The 13,629-nt window shown below is 39.9% G+C and overlaps 1 protein-coding gene across 1 annotated transcript in view; it reads left to right on the top strand.

Annotated features, from left to right (window-relative positions):
- The window catches only part of IL1RL1 (interleukin 1 receptor like 1), a 39,587-nt gene that overhangs the window by 5,348 nt on the left and 20,610 nt on the right, over positions 1-13,629 (top strand). The gene's annotated exons all lie outside the window — the stretch shown is intronic.

The following is a 13,629-nucleotide window of genomic DNA, read 5'->3' as shown; positions in this document are numbered from 1 at the left end:
ATAACATTATAACAATAATAATCATTGTTACCAATTTTGCTTGTGAGAAAAGTAGTATTACCAATGGGAAAATCATTGTACAGATTGATGAAATCCCTTGAAATCTTGTTTGTGTAATACGGGACTTTGGTCTAATGTGTTGGAAAAGACCTGGTTGAAGGTAAGAAAGGATGGGAGCTTTGTAGTATACACATAAAGTGCTCATATTCTGGAGTTATTCTTTCTGAAATCCACAAAATCCAGCAGTGTAATCTACTCAGACGGAGATGAAGGAAAAAAACAAAACAAATGAAGCAAGAACCTGTTGGCCAAAAGGGGTGAGGAAGCAGGGTCGTATCCATCTGCAAGAAGAAAACAGAGAAGGGATATGAGGGGGGTGGATATGTGGATATGAGAAGGCCCTCCTGAGTAAGGGCCATTGTTTCTGGAGGGGTGGGGAGTGAACGACTGATGTAAGTTCAAGTTTGTTGTGGGTGCCTGCTTTGATCCTCTGCTTGGTGACTCCATTCTTCTTCTCTCTGAAGGCTACTTCAACAGAGGGTGCAGAGGTAAACACGGCAGAACTGGCCCCCAAAGCTTTATCCACTGAATGTCAGTTTTTCCTTATAATTTCTTCCAGGCATAAGGAAATCGGAGGCATGTTTCTGTCTGGCTATTACAGTTCTCCTACTAGATCCTGAGGCCAAACTATTCACATGCCATTGTTCCTGAATACCATTATGGACATGATCATCTCATTTTGGCTATCCATGCATAGGGTTGGAGACGGAAAGCTCTGGACTGATGCAGATCTGCATTTAATCCCTGCTCTTACACTTACTTGTTGCATGACATTAGGCAACTCATCTATGTCTTTAAAACTTGGGTTCCTTACTTACAAAGAGGTGACCAGCATATTAGTACTAATATCACGTTCAGAGGGTGGTTTCTGAAGGTTAAATGGGTGTAAGTGTTTAGTGCATTACTCATCCAGCAGTCAACACTTAATGATGTCAGACCTCATCATTGTCCTTATTTTTTTTGTTCCCCACTCTGGGAACTTTTATCTCTGCGCCCTGTAGATATGCTGCTGTGACTGCTGACTTGAATGTTACAGGATCCCCAGCAAGATCTGGGGTTCTCTCTGTTCTTGAATGCATTGTTTAGGTGAGGAGATTGATTCCAAGTTACTTTTCTACTTAGGTGCCTCTGTGTTTGGAGATATGGCCACATAGCTCAAGTGTATCTGGGGTGTCTTCGGTTTTCAGATACCTGTTTTTCCTCTAGGAGAACTCTTCATCTATGTCCTTTAAAATATTTGTCCTATAATCACAAGGGTTTATATTTCTCTGCCCACTCCTCCATACTTCCTGGTTTTCTGGGAGTGCAGAGGCAGACAACTGCAAAGGAGAGCCCCCCAAGGATTTGGGTGATGACTTTGAGCCAGGCTGACATCCATGTCCAAGGGCAAATGCAGTCTGGTTGCGGGGATACAATGCAGAAGTCTTACAACAGTGGCAATATCAACATTGTGGGAGCATGCACGTGTGTGTGTAGGAGTGTGTGTGTGTGTGTGTGCTTGCGCTTGCATGTGCGTGCATGTGCAGTAGGGTCCTACTACAGGTTGGTGGAAAAGATCCCTCTGGTTCTAGAACAAAAATCTAACAGCAACCAAGAGTCCAGTTCCAAGAAAGAGAAAGGAAAGGGCTAGTTAGGCAGGGCATCTGGATTCTGAATAGGGGCTGAGTCCTTGGCTCAGACACAGAGGAGAATGGAGAAATGGGGTGATGACAGAGACATCTTTAAAATATTTGTGGGCCAAGGGTAGGATGGCTCCAACTTGTCTGGGATGTATTTATCCTTAGCACACTTGGAATAACATAGCAGCAACAGCAGCAATTGACACTTACTGAGACTGCTATGTGCCAGACCCTGAGACAAGCACTTTCCACACACCACATCCTGCCATTCTTATGATGATAGTGCTGTGAAGTAGGGATGAAACCAAGTCCTTGCTGACTCCAATCCTGTACTTCCAATCAATGCTGGTGAGGGCCCCAGGCCCCCTATAGCAAGACTAAACATGGGCATGCGTGTGGCTGGGCTGAGTCTGTGGGATTAGCTCTGGAGTTGGGTGTGTCTGAGCCCTGGGTAGAAGGGGATGCTATCCTAATGGAAAAACACAGAATAAAGATGGTGTCCACCAAGATGTAAATGAGATTTAGAGAAGACTTGATAACTTATCAGGTGGGTGGGTAGTCTTGAATTTCAACAACTGCAGATCCTATCTAAGACCACTTTTGTCTTGTGACAACTTAGTTAAACATGACTTTAGTGTGGATATCAGTGGCTAATTTTGAGCCCATTCTATGATTGGAACGAAGACTTCCCTGTCATAGGTGAGCGACAACTATCTGGTCTGGTGGTATAGGGGTAAAATAATTTACTAAGACAGTTGTAGATAAAGAAAGGCAGATTTATTAGAGAAAGTATGAAAATACATTACAAGGTTGCAATGGGAAGCACAGCCAGAGAGGAGCTGACTGCAAAGAAACAAAGGCTTGCTGGATATTTATAGGATAGTTCCTGGGCTCCAGGGGGCTATGTGCAGTACTGATAATGCCAAGGTTGTAGTGAGCTAACTTGCAGGTGTCTGGTGATAGTTGGGTGCAGGAAGATTCTGAGTTATTTGCTCAGAAGAGCTGTGTGTCCTGGGCCACGAAGAAAGGCAAATTTATAGTTTGTCTGCTTTCTCTCTTTGCTTTCCCTTGGTACTTCTAGTCTGACTTTTTCCCCCTAATTAGGATTCTGCACATCCTATGCCTTCCTCTCAGGAGCCTTGCAGTCAAAGTGTGTTGGAGTGTCCGAGGGCCGAGTCATTGAGTAATGGGGCCTCTGCCCTCTCAGCCCCACTGCCACCCAACTGAGGTTCCCTGGATGGGGGTGTATGCCATGGGGAAAAGGAATGGGATGATGTGGATCCCCCTGGGGTTGCAGGTCATCCTCCCAAATCCCCACTCTCCCTGTCTACCCACAGGACCAGTCAGCATTTCTGTAATTCCTCTTCACTCTGGGGCGTTATGATCAGAAAATATCATGTACCTTTTGCTGCAATCTTGGCTGAAAGAACCCCACACTATGCTTGAATGTCTTTGATTCACCATCTGAGCAGAGACCTCAAACTATAAAGAAAATCAGTCTCTTGATGCCCATGTTAAGAAAAAATTTTCTTGGATTTCATGACTCTTTAGGAACAGTGAGCTTATGGGTGAAGACCAAGAGTTTAGTGCAGAATTCCCTCATCATTTTTCTCTTCTTGAGCAAAACCTTGTCTGATTTGGGGTTGTAATGTTCAAAATCATTTTCTTTTCACTTCGCCTTTTTTTCTTAAGTAGTGGTTTCTGGAAATCTGAGCTGCTTTGTGCTCTCTGACCAGTCTGTGCCAGGTCATGAACGTACACACCAACTCTCAAGACACCAGAAAAATCACCCTTTAGAGGAATTATCTAGAAAACTAGCCCCCATGCAAAGTGAATAACCTTTTCAAAATATAATCTACATTAAGATTTTTGAAACTAACACATTCCTCGATCATAGCAACCAAATGAATTACTTAAAGTGGGTTTGGTTCCTGCTTTCATTAAGGGAGTATTTTCAGGAAATTAGAGGTCTAATGTAAACGTGGCTCCTTTTGGTTTTTCCATTTTCTTTGTCTTCAGGCTGTTTGCTGCCACTTTCATCCGCCCCTTATCTCAGTCTGCCAGTGATGGTTTGTGTCTCTGGTCGCTGGGTCAGATCCAGGGCTAATTCACTCACCTCTGATTTCTAGTTCCACCCTTATGATGAAAGCATTCTTAAATCTGATATTCACATAAAAAAGGATTTGATTGTCTTTGACACGTCTCTGCAGTTAGTTAATCATGTCTTGAGCACAGAAAAATGGAATGAAAATGGAAATAAGATTTCTTTAATAGGAAGAGTCCTGCTAAGACTTGTCTGTCCCTGAGCTGAGATATGCTAATTTACCTTAAATCTTTCCATAAACCACATTCCAAATTCCAGTTTATAAATCTTTATCCTATTTCTCAAACCTCATCTCATACTTTTTATGTAATCTGGTGGGCATAGATATTCTCTCAGTGAATCTGAGGAAATCTGGAATGACCAAGGATCTAAAATAAGTAACACAGTTGCTCATGTTCCTGGGCCCTATAGTAGAATTTCCTTCTTCAGAGAAGGGGAGAACAAGGTAGATAAAGAAAGGAGCATTTCATCTTGCAGCAGCTTGGAAGATAGCTGGGAGTTTAATTTTTATATATAAAAAAGCAATCAAACCATCCAATACAGCCCATTTTCAACCAAAAGTATTTCAGAATTACCTGGAGATTTATCTAAAATTATGTAAAAATTATCTAGAATTACCTAAAAAAATTGTACTATTTCATTTCCCTTCTGTTACTTGATATGGATACCCACCTACTATTTATTAGTAGTAGATACAGACTATTTAAGAGACAAAATATTATATTCCAAAAAGTGTGACCCTTAGAAACCAAAATTCCAGAGAAGAGTTCTTTGTAATTGGCAAGGTTGGCTCTGATTGAGTGTCAAACTTCCTGTACAATGATGGATCAACTTAGAAATTTGATTGATTCAAAGCATTCTAAAATTGTACAACTCTCTCAGCAATTGTATTATTTACATGTCTTCTTTTATTATTTTCCATTGAATGATGTTTTCACGTACACTTAGCTGCTTATAAGGGCAATATTTTAAAATCAGAGCAATTTCTTTAAAATTAAAATGTTTTGGCAGGGCATGGTGGCTCACGCCTGTAATTCCAGTACTTTGGGAGGCTGAGGCAGGTGGATCACGAGGTCAGGAGATCGAGACCATCCTGGCTAACACGGTGAAACCCCATCTCTACTAAAAATACAAAAAATTAGCTGGGCGTGGTGGCGGGTGCCTGTATTCCCAGCTACTTGGGAGGCTGAGGCAGGAGAATGGCGTGAACCCAGGAGGTGGAGCTTGCAGTGAGCCGAGATGGAGCCACCGCACTCCAGCTTGGGCGACAGAGCCAGACTCTGTCTCAAAAAAAAAGTTTCAGAAAAATACGTTTTAAAATGCACTGTAATTACCCAAACAATATTACACTGTTACATATAGTTTAAGAATAATACTGGATTAAGAAAATGTGGCACATATACACCATGGAATACTATGCAGCCATAAAAAATGATGAGTTCATGTCCTTTGTAGGGACATGGAAGAAACTGGAAAACATCATTCTCAGTAAACTATCGCAAGGACAAAAAACCAAACACCGCATGTTCTCACTCATAGGTGGGAATTAAACAATGAGAACTCATGGACACAGGAAGGGGAACATCACACTCTGGGGACTGTTGTGGGGTGGGGGGAGGGGGGAGGGACAGCATTAGGAGATATACCTAATGCTAAATGACGAATTAATAGGTGCAGCAAACCAACACGGCACATGGGTACATATGTAACAAACCTGCACATTGTGCACATGTACCCTAAAACCTAAAGTATAATAATAAAACAAAAAACAAATAAAAATAAATAAATAAAAAAAGAATAATAAAAAATGTAATTCATAAACTCACTCCTTTAATACAACAAACCTGATTAATATTCTATGTTCCTTAATAGACTTTCTCCCATGTATAGCTTTACAAAGTGGTAGTTGATGAGTAAATACAATTTGTGATTTTTTTATATGAGAACAAACTCAATATGTAAATTACTTAATAGATTTTTAACTTATAAAAATTTTCTCATATCTATTATAAAAATAAAAAAAGGATTTGATTTCAGTAAGCGTACATTTGGAAAGAAAGTTGATCCTCATATAAACTCAACCATAGACCATTCAGTGTGTTGCAAGTTATAAATGCCATGGAGGAAAAAAATCAAGTAGAGTTAGGAAGATTGGGAGTACAGGGTTAGTTGGTCAAAGGGTTGGGGAGGATAGACCTCATTTAGAAAGTGGCAGACCTCATTAAGAAAGTGAGGGAGTGAGTCACACAGACACCTGGAGGAAGAAAATGCAAGAGAGGGTAAACAGTTGGTGCAACACCCTGAGGTGGGAGCAGGCTTGGGAGGCCACGCAACAGGAAGGACAAAAGTGCACTTGTTGTGTAGTTAAGATTGGGGGTGTAGCAGGATATAAATCAGAGAGGTGAGGGGTGGCAGATCCCCAGAGGGTCTTCTTGTTCATTGCAAGCAATTTGGCTTTTGTTGGGTAAAGCAGAGGTTTGAAGAGAGGAGTAATTTGAAAGGATCACTCTAGCTTCTGCTTTGAAAATCAATTATAGGGGACAAGGGAAGGACCAGTGCAAAGGCTAGTGCAATAATCCAGGCAAGAGATGGCGGTAGCTTGGATCGGCAGAGATGGCCATGAGAAGTGGTCACATGGCTGAGTTCTGGCTATATTTGGAAAGCAGGTTCACTGGGACTTACTGGTGGCTTGGGAGTGATATGCTGGAGAAAGAGAGGTGTAAGGATGCCTCCAAGGATTCTGATCTGTGCAGCTGAAAAAAGATGAAGTTGCCATCAACCAAGATGAGAAGGATGGTTGGAAGAGCAGAATTTGGGAGAAGAACAGGGATTCATTCTTGACAGGTTAATGTTGTGATGTCTGGAATATAGACAAGTGAAGGCGTTTAGTCAGCAGGTGGACATGTGAACCTGAAGTTCAGGGGAAAAGTGTAGACGGCAGGTGTAACTGCAAGAGTGTAATCAGTATAGAGATGGTGTTTCAAACCAGTTAACTGGATGACATCATGTGGGGAGTGAGTGTGGACAGAGAAGAAAAGTGCTTCAAGGACTGAAACTTGAGGTGGTGGAGAGAAGAGGAGATGTGAAGCAGTAGCCTGTGGGTCCTGAAGAAAGATGAAAAATTTCCTGAAGAAAGAGAAATTGCTCCACTTTGACAGAGGCTGCTTATAGCTCAAGGTAAGGGGAAGATGCAGGACTGAGGATTCCTGAGCAACATGGTAGTAATTGGCGATATTGACAACAGCATAAAGACATCATAATTTAAACTAATTATTAACAAAATTGAAATTTAAAGAAGCAAGTAATGCAATGTTTCCAAAGTGGATTCAAATTCTATAATGTTATTGCAAAACAAACAAACAAACAAACAAAACAAGAAAAACAAAGAAAGAAGAGATTCTAAGATAAAAGAATTTAAAAATAAGTAAATCAGCTCAGAAAACTCAGCAGGCTATATCTTCCTGGTGGTTAGAAATATATGCTTATTAAAAGGTTTCAAAGGTCCTTTGGGAACAGAACTTATTGCAATGTGTTTGGCTGTACATGTCTTACACTTTTTTTTTAACTGAGGAGTCAATTAAAATATCCTGAAGTGACTGTCCATAGAACACATTTTGAAAACACAAATGCTGTATAATCACAAATATATCTCCCTCCCCTTTGCTAGTCATGGTTACCAAACTGCCTCTGCTAGCTAGGATACAACTCTTTCTGTTAACAAATATGCTTTGATGGAACAATTTTTTTTAGATACAAATATTGTCAATGAGAACAATTATTATACAGTGCAGTCACAGAAGGGAAACAGAAAAGAAAAGGAGGTGCAAGAAAGTGAAAGTAAATATTAGCCTTCACATTTAAATACATTTGATGAGGGGATAAAATGTACATGTAGGTGTGGATTTATGGGTTGTGTTTTTCAAACAATTACCAAATATTTATTAACCACCAACTCAGTGTAAACTGGTACACTAAGTGCTTATAGTGATCCAGCAGGCTATAAGGCAGGATTTCTGCCCTTATAGAATTTTGGGGCGTTTCCTCAGTATCTTTTGTATCTCTCTCTCTCTCTTTTTCTTTTGTGACACAAGATCTCATTCTGTCATCCAGGCTGGAGTGCAGTGACATGATCATGGCTCATCGCAGACTTGACCTCCCAGGCTCAAGCGATCCTCTTGCCTCAGGTGTCCAAGTAGCTGGGACCACAGGCATGTGCCATCATGGCAGACTAATTTTTAAATTTTTTTGTAGAGATTGGGACTTACTATGTTGCCCAGGCTAGTCTTGAACTCCTGGGCTCCAGCAATCCTCCCACCTCAGCGTCCCAAAGTGTGGGGATTACCGGCGTGAACCATCACTCCCAGCCCTTTCTTTTGCTTTGTTATTTTAAAAACTTTTCTCTATTCTCTTTCTGTTGCCTTTTAATAAACTGTAAGAAGATATTCAAAACAAAAATGTCTTAATGTCAGTGGGTTAGGTTTTGTCCTGCATTATTTTCTTTTACCCCATGGTGGGGAAAAAAGCAAAAAACTGTTTGGTGCCTATATAATGCCTTATCGCACAGCTTCGGTTTGTGTTTACTCCAGTGTCATCTTTAAGGTGATGGGGCCAGTGCAGCTGGCCTGGGTCAGAACTCAGGGTCACTTCATGCCAGATGCTCACCACCTCTGCAGGGTTGTACGTAGAGATCCAAATTCATCCTTCAGGGAAGGATGAACACTTATTCTCTGGGATGTTTTACAGTGAAAATCAGAAGTTGCTCTATTGTGCCCTCATGGCCTAGCTACTTGCACTCTTTTGAAGATCTCACCTGGTCTCATGGGTTTAATTCATCTATACACTGACATATCCCAAATTTATATCTCTAGCCCAATATGTCTCCTGAATTTCAGAAGCAAATATTCATCCTACCGATGAGTTCACATCTCCGGTTTTATGTCTAATGAGGTGTCAAGCTGAATATGGCCAAAACTAGTGTAATCCTACTCTAAAACCTATACCACCTGCCATTTCCTCATTCAGTAACTAGCAACCCTATTTGACCAGTTACTCAGGGCCCCAAACCTCTCTTGACTGCTCTCATATTGTTTCCATCAAGAAGTCCTACTGGTTCTACCCTCAAAATCTATCTGCATCCCAACCACGTCTTAACACCTGCACTTCCCCTCCCTGGTCATAGCCACCGTCTCTGTCTCACCTGGATACCTCATCCCTTGCCATTCTTAAGAGTATTTTCACACTCAGAGTGTTTAATACCTATGTCAAGTTAGAGGTCATGTCACTCCTCAGCTTGAAACACTCCAGTGGTCTTCATCACACTGAATAAAAGCCAAGGTGCTCAGGGTGACTCACTCGCAATCTAGTCTCTACCCCTCTCCAACCAGCTCTCACTGCTCTGGAGTTCCTCATGCCCTTTTGGCCATGTGGCTTCCCTGCTGGCCCTTGGACACACTGGGCTTGCCTCCATGGCTGGGCTTTCATGCTGCCTGCCCCTTCGACCTGGGCTGTTTATTAAATGTCGCCTTCCTAGTTGGCCTTCCCAGGTCATCTGGCCTAAAATTGCTCTCCTCCTGCTGTATTTTTCTCCTTAAGTGAATCACAGGCTAAAATCTTTTATAACTTTTTTTTAAATTTCCTTATGTTACTTATTGTCCTTCTCCTGTAGGACATAAATTCCACAAGGGCAGGTGTTTTTTTTTGTTTCCTTTTGTTCTGTGTGGTGCGTTGCTGTATCCCCAGCATCTGAAACAGTGATTGGCATGAACAGAATAACCCTCACTTGTTGTCTGGATTCAGTATTTTGCTTTTCTAAGCTCAGTTGATGCAGAACAACTGGTTGTCTGGGTTCAGTATTTGCTTTTCTAAGCCCAGTTGATGCAGTGTTGGTGTGTGCAGCCATGTTAGATGTTAGAACACTGACATCCTTACCATTGATGAGTCGATAGCCACTGCCCCCGACCCTCCTGATATTTTATGGTCCCAATAATTACTTGATGCGTCTACATTTAAGGCTGCAAACATGAATTTACTGGAGGAAGGACGGTGGTGGTGGATGACCCAATCTCTCTCTCAAACTTCTCAAAATCACCAAGGAATCATAAATCCACCCCTCTTTGCATCTTCCAAGCAAAGGAAATTGTAGAAAACACAAGTGAAACTATTTCACAGAAATATCAGCAATACATAGCAAATTTGAGATGACGGAGATTAAGAGGAAAATTAAATCATTCTTAAGTGGTCAAGGTAAAAAATTATCGTGTGGTTCACTATAGTTACATTTAAAACAGTCCGAAGTCAACTCTAGTCTGATTAGTCTTGTCATTGATATGTGCTGTTTTAGAGTTCTCCAGAGAAACAGAGCTAGTAGGAGATTATCTATCTATGTATCTATGTATCTACCTAATCTATCTATACTCTATCTATTTTAAGTAATTGACTCATGAGATTGTGGGGCCTGGCAATCTAAAAGCTACAAGGCAGGCTGGCAGACTGGAAATTCAGGTAAGAGATGGTGTTGTAGTCTTGACTCTGAATTCCATAAGGCAGCCAGTTGGAATTTCAGGCGGGATTTCTGTGTTGCAGTCTTGAGGCAGAATTCCTTCTTCTTTGGGAAACCTCAGTCTTTGCTCTTCAGGCCTTCAGCTGTTCACATTCCCCAGTGCTGTCCTTCTGGCCGTCCTTCATACTTTTGTGTTGCCTGTCCCATTGCCTTTAATCTTCCATGGAAAAATGGAAATAAATTCAGAGGGGAAACTTATCTAAAGGTTTTGAGGGAAAAATGATAGAAACCAGAGTTATTTACAGGACAACTTGTTCTATGGATAATTTTTGAAAAGGAACCATTTCCTCTACAGCTGGCTTATTATGAGGAGCTTGATGATAAAATATTGGCAAGGCCTCCAGTGGAGATTTATCATGTTGTGACAGATCCCAGAAATGAATCTGGGTCTCCCGACTTCAATACAGTTCTCTTCCTATTACATAAAGGGAGAATATGATTTTCTACTATTTTCTTTTACTTTACTTGTTGAGAAACAACTAATATTCAATTAAAAGCATCAATCTTACATATTCAGTTAAATGAGATTCGGCAGTCATATCCCCCATGTATTATCATCCATATCACCATCCCAACAGCACAGAAAGCATTTCTTCTTCCCAGAGAGTTGCCCTCACCCCTTTCCAATAAAATTTCCACATACTCTCTAGTTTCCAGCATGATAGATTATAATTTGCCTATTGTTGGGCTTCCCATAGGTATGATATATAATATGTAGTCTTCTGTGTTTAGTTTCTTTTGCTTAGCATAAATTTTCAGGAGCCAGACTTTATTATTTTTTTGTTTTGAAACAAACTCAGAGTTACAGAACATGCTGTTTTTGACAGTCATCCTGTGGTTATCTCAGTATTTCCTTCCTTTTCATTGCTGAGTAGTTTACATTAAAAAAAAGGATCTGTTCTCCTGTTGATAGACATTTGGATTATTTTTAATTTTGGTATTATGAATATGGCATTTATGAACATTCTTTCACAAGTGTTTTGTGGATATGTTTGTTAATTCTCTTGGGTAAGGGGGGAGTTATTGACCCATACAGTAGATGTTCTTTAACTTTCTGTTAGGTTTTATATATATATAGTGTATATAATTTATATACACTAAAATACACACATTTTTAAGTGTAAAGTTGAATAAGTTTTGATACATGTATACTCCATTGTCTTTGTTTTGTATTGCTATAAGATAATACCTGAGGCTGGGTAATTTATGAAGAAAAAGTTTATTTGGCTCATGATTTTAAAGGCTGCAAAGTTCAAGACTGGGCATCTGCATCTGCTGAGGGCCTCAGGCTGCTTCCAATCCTGGTGGAAGGTTAAGGGGAGCTGGTATGTGCAGAGATCACATGGGAGAGAAGAAGCAAGGGGTGGGGGAGTGCCAAGTTCTTTTTAACAGCCAGCTCCCATGGGAATTAATAGAGTGAGAACTCACCACCAAGAGAGGGGATTGAGGGAGGGAATTAATCTATTCATGAGTGGTCCACCCCCATGACCCAAACGCTCCCCCTTAAGCCCCACCTTCAATATTGCAGATCAAATTTCAACATGAGGTGAGGAGGGTACAAATATCCACACATAGCACCTCTGAAACCATCATCTCAATTGACACATTCCACACATCTCTCTCATACTCCTTTATAAGTAATTGCCACCCTTCATCTTCCACTCTAGGTACCCACTCACTGGCCTTGCAGTTTGGGAACATTATATAAATGGGACCATGTAGCATGCATTCTCTTAAAACTGGCTTCTTTCATTCAGTATGTTTCTAAGATTCATTTATATTTTGTGAATCAGTAGTTCTTTTTTTTTTTTTTTGCTGAGTAGTGTTCCATTGTATGAATATAGAATAGTTTAGCCATATGTGCGCTGATGGTCATTGGTATTGTTTCCAGTATTTGGCTATATGAATCGAACTGGTAGGAACATTTGTGTACAAGTCTTTTTGTGTGTATAAGTTTTTATTTCTCTTAGGTAAATCCCCAGGAGGAGAATTTCTGGAGTGTAATGCAAGCATATAGTCAGAAACTGCCAAACTATGTTCATTGTATCATTTTACACTCCTATCACTGATGCATGAGAGTTCTAGGTGCACCACATCCTTGCCAAAATTTGGTATTGTCAGTCTTTTTTATTAGCTATGAAATAGAATCTTATTGTGATTTTAATTGTTTACATTTATCTAATAACTAGTAACTTTGAGCACTTTGTGCTGTGCTTATTGAACATTGATATATTTTCTTTTGTGAAATATCAGTTCAAGTCTTTTCCTCATTTTAAAAATTGGGCTATTTAATCTTTTTCATATGAACTTGTAAGAGTTATTTATGAAGTATAAATACAAGTCTTTCATCTGATGTGCAAATTTTGAGTATTTTGTCTGAGTCTGTGGCTTAGTCTGTTCAAATTCTAATGATGTCTTTGAAGAAGAAAAGTTTCTAATTTTAATAAAGTCCAAGCTATGATTTATTTTTCTTTCATGATCAGTGATTTTTATATCCATTTAAAAAATATTTTCCTACTTCAGGTGTAAGATTTTCTGTTATGTAATACAATCCATTTTTATTTTATTTTTCTGTATAATGTGAGGTAGAGCTTTTCCATATAGACAGTCAATTTTTCCATCATTATGTATTGAAGGCAGTGTTTTTCACCATAAACTTATGTTGGCACTTTAATCAAACATGAATTTACTGTATATTTTTGAGTCTACTTCTGGATTCTCTCTTCTTTGATCAACATGTCTGTCTTTATGTCCATACCACACTGTTTTCACTATGGTAGCTTTTATATTAAGTCTTAAGGTCAGGTTGTGTAAATTATCTAACTTTGTTCTTATTCTTTAACCATGTCTTGGGTATTCCCAGAACTTTAATTTTCCATGTAGATTTTAGATTTCCATAGAAGCTTTAGAAGCTGATTCTGCTGCTGGGAGAATAAGTTACACTGACCTCAGGACAAAAGAAGATGTACATGAATTAAATAAAGGATGACAAATGCAGACCACAGCAATAAAGTCTGTGGAATTAGTATGTGAGAAATTACACAATGGTCTAAAATATTAGTCTTGAAGGGATCTTAATGATGATTTAGTCATTTCACATGTGCAAACTGTTAAGACTGCTGACTGTTTTTCACATGGCCACCAGCCCATTTCTTTTTCCTGTGTGTCTGCAGTCCACAGAGCTTCTTCTGGCTCTCTATGCTCCATCTCTTCTTGGCCCAGGAGTTCCCATGGGACCTCTCAAGGGTGACTCAGGTCTCATCTTCTGATGAGATTAAAGGAATAAG

This window comes from Hylobates moloch, unplaced genomic scaffold (assembly GCF_009828535.3).
Source record: "Hylobates moloch isolate HMO894 unplaced genomic scaffold, HMol_V3 SCAFFOLD_15, whole genome shotgun sequence".
Lineage (NCBI taxonomy): Eukaryota > Metazoa > Chordata > Mammalia > Primates > Hylobatidae > Hylobates > Hylobates moloch.
This window is presented reverse-complemented; position numbering and strand designations above follow the sequence as displayed.